The following is a 2,821-nucleotide window of genomic DNA, read 5'->3' on the forward strand; positions in this document are numbered from 1 at the left end:
CTTTTTTGTGTGTTTATTTTGATCTTTTGATTAACAATAAAAGAAACACAAAATGTTTTGTGCAAAGAGTTTTGATTTTAGAAGTCTGTTTTTCATTTAAACAAAACTTCATCTCAAATACTTTCAGAGAGAACTGATACAAATAAATTTGCAGACAAGGGACCACTACCCTTTAGAACAATTTGAAGAGAAGAAGTTAGGTATAGCTCAAGCCAGAATGATAACAAACATTTGCCTTTCAAAAATCCACAGTGAACAAATAAATGCATAAGATGAGAGTAATTTATGGTTGTAAGTTCTTCAGGTGCCAAATCAAAATAGTTATTCTTCCTGGTTCTTGTAACAAGGCTTATTGGGAACAATCATTTTCTGGAAATTGAGACAGAGACAGCACAATTATACTACAGAAGGCTGACAAAGGTCTCAACTCTTCCCAGGCTTAGACATGAGCCAAGGGCAGCATCATTGTTTTACTCCAGGTTCCTGCATTTGCAGTTAGGGAGAAGAAAAGCATACAAGGAGGACACAAAGAGCAATGAAAAAGCTGGCCACTAAGCCATGCTGCACTCGTGCTCAAAAACATCCCTCTACACAAAAGGGGAAATAAGGTCTCTCTGGACTTCTCATTCTTACTGGGAGAAGTTCCTGCTTTAAGCAACGATCTCATTATACATCGTTCGCTGCAGGGAAAACAAAGTGGTCCCTGGAAGGAGGGACAAAGGAGAAACTTTCTGCTGGCCAGCCTAAGGACACCCTATGGGCCTTGTGGCACTGGACCTCCCCTGCTCACAGATGCTATACAAATTCAATTACACTGAGGAGGGCTTCAGTCAAACCCCACAGTTTGCCTGAAGCCTGGCTCAGAAATGCAATTACTTCCATATTCCATTACGAAAACAGCCATACTTTCATGGGCCTGAAGCTAGCACATATTCAGGGCTTCATTACATCTACTCTCTCTAAATGTTTCTCTTAATTATGTTTGGTCCCTAAGAGAAGCTTGAGGCCTTCCTCATTTGCTCTCTTTTCCACTATGGTTGGTTTAATTCCCAAAGCAAAAGACTGAAATGGGATGGGAAGACACAACAAGTAAACAAATATTCTTCCAAATGCACAAACTTTTTTTTTATTTTTGGTGGTGTTAGAAATGCCATATTAACAGCAGCGGCATGAAGACTAGTGCAGACACATATTCACAGACTGTATGCTTTGTTTGCTCTAGGCAGAACGAACAACAGTCCCAGTCCCCCAAGCACACTTTTTGCATCTGGCATACCACTAACAAGATATGTGAATTATCGGAAGCTGGAAATTCTGGCATACATCTTTTAGATACAAAACACTATGCATCAACTCACTTCTCTTGTGTAAAAATGGGCTCTACAATTAAATAAAAAGAACTTCCTGTACACTTACAGAGGTGGTGGCACTTCTTTAAGGATTGTTACAAAAGCTGTACTTCTCAGATGCTGGGAACACTGGAAATAAAAGAGCAGAAAAGAGAATGTGTTAACCCTCATGTTTTCATGTTTCAGTCTGAGTAATTAATATTGGTGTTTGTCCAGGTATCACTGAGATACCAACTGGTCATGGAAATGGTGGTCCCCACAGTCATCCTCAGATTCTCTCCATATGCACGATCCCGAATTCATAGTGAAGAACCCATTTATTTCAGTGGGATTGAAATGTGTTTCTTGGGTATCACCAACAATACTATTATGCCAGAGTTAATACTACCAGCAGACTGCACTGGTGACATGAAAATCACATACTGCAATGTACAGCTGATGCTGTTCAGGGAATGCAAGTTTCATAATAACTTTACATGTTGTCTACTATTTAGAAAATCACATTCTAAATTTCTAAAAGATCTTATTCAAATTTTCCCCTCATCCTGAGATGCTCTAATTGACACCTGAAGTATGCATGGTGTTGAACACACCACATCTTGGCTCTAACCTGTCAGCTAACTCAGCTCACATGAACTACAAGCAAACTTTTGCTAGACGTGAACACTTCTGCCTCTTTTCTCTGGCTCCAGCGGTGTTTCGCAGCTACCACTGCCCACGCTTCGCAGTTGTTAGCAGCACCACCGCGCCCTCAGCACACCCATCTGCTTTCCGGCACGCAGGGCCGGGCCCGTGCAGCAGGGCCGGCGCCGCCGCCCCGCCCTGCGCTGCCTCAGCCCTCTCGCCAGAGGAGGCGCCCGCCGCCGGCGCGGCCCGCAGCTCTCGCGGGAAGATGGCGGCGCTCGCGAGAGGCGGGTGGCGCGGCTGCCCGTAGCTATGGCAGCGGGGGATGAGCGCGCCCGGCGGGACCCGCGCGCGGGGACAGGTAGGGATTGAAACTGCTCCTGGGGTGCTGGGGATTCCTCTCGTCCCGTCCCGTCCCGTCCCCTCAGGAGAAACCGCGGCCAGACCCAGCTGTTCACTGGCTGCTTGACCGTGTGCCCGGAGCCTCGCGGGTGGCGACCCCCGCTCTGTGCAGCGGCGCAGCCCCCGCCCCCCTCGGCCGGGCCGCAGCGAGGTCGGTGCGGGACTCGGCCGGGCCCGGATCCCGGCCCGACCGCCGGCGGGACTGTGAGTGAAGGGCTTCTCTGCTCTGCACGCCCTCAGAAGAGAAAAGGAGCAGCAGGAACGAGAAAAAGAGAATACTAGAGGCTAAACAGGTATTTTATTAGCGGGGGTCTTTGAAATAATAAGGGATGTTGCATTATTTGGTTAATGATTCAGGCGTGATCACCTGCCGTCAGAAGTTAAACTTGCATAGGAGCTGCTGTTGGTTAGAAGAACCTCCTCAGTATTTAATTTACTATGTTGGT

The 2,821-nt window shown here is 46.7% G+C and overlaps 1 long non-coding RNA gene across 1 annotated transcript; it reads right to left on the reverse strand.

Annotated features, from left to right (window-relative positions):
• Positions 1-72: 72 nt before the first annotated feature.
• LOC121672804 lies at positions 73-2,172 on the reverse strand. Its single transcript, XR_006018999.1, has 3 exons — positions 1,960-2,172; positions 1,417-1,478; positions 73-369 (listed from the first exon to the last, which is right to left on the reverse strand). It is a non-coding gene; the product is annotated as an uncharacterized LOC121672804 (long non-coding RNA).
• Between the last annotated feature and the right edge of the window lie 649 nt (positions 2,173-2,821).

This window comes from Corvus kubaryi, unplaced genomic scaffold (assembly GCF_017639235.1).
Source record: "Corvus kubaryi isolate FWS band 111438036 unplaced genomic scaffold, C.kubaryi_AGA036_p1.0 64975, whole genome shotgun sequence".
Taxonomy (NCBI): Eukaryota; Metazoa; Chordata; class Aves; order Passeriformes; family Corvidae; genus Corvus; species Corvus kubaryi.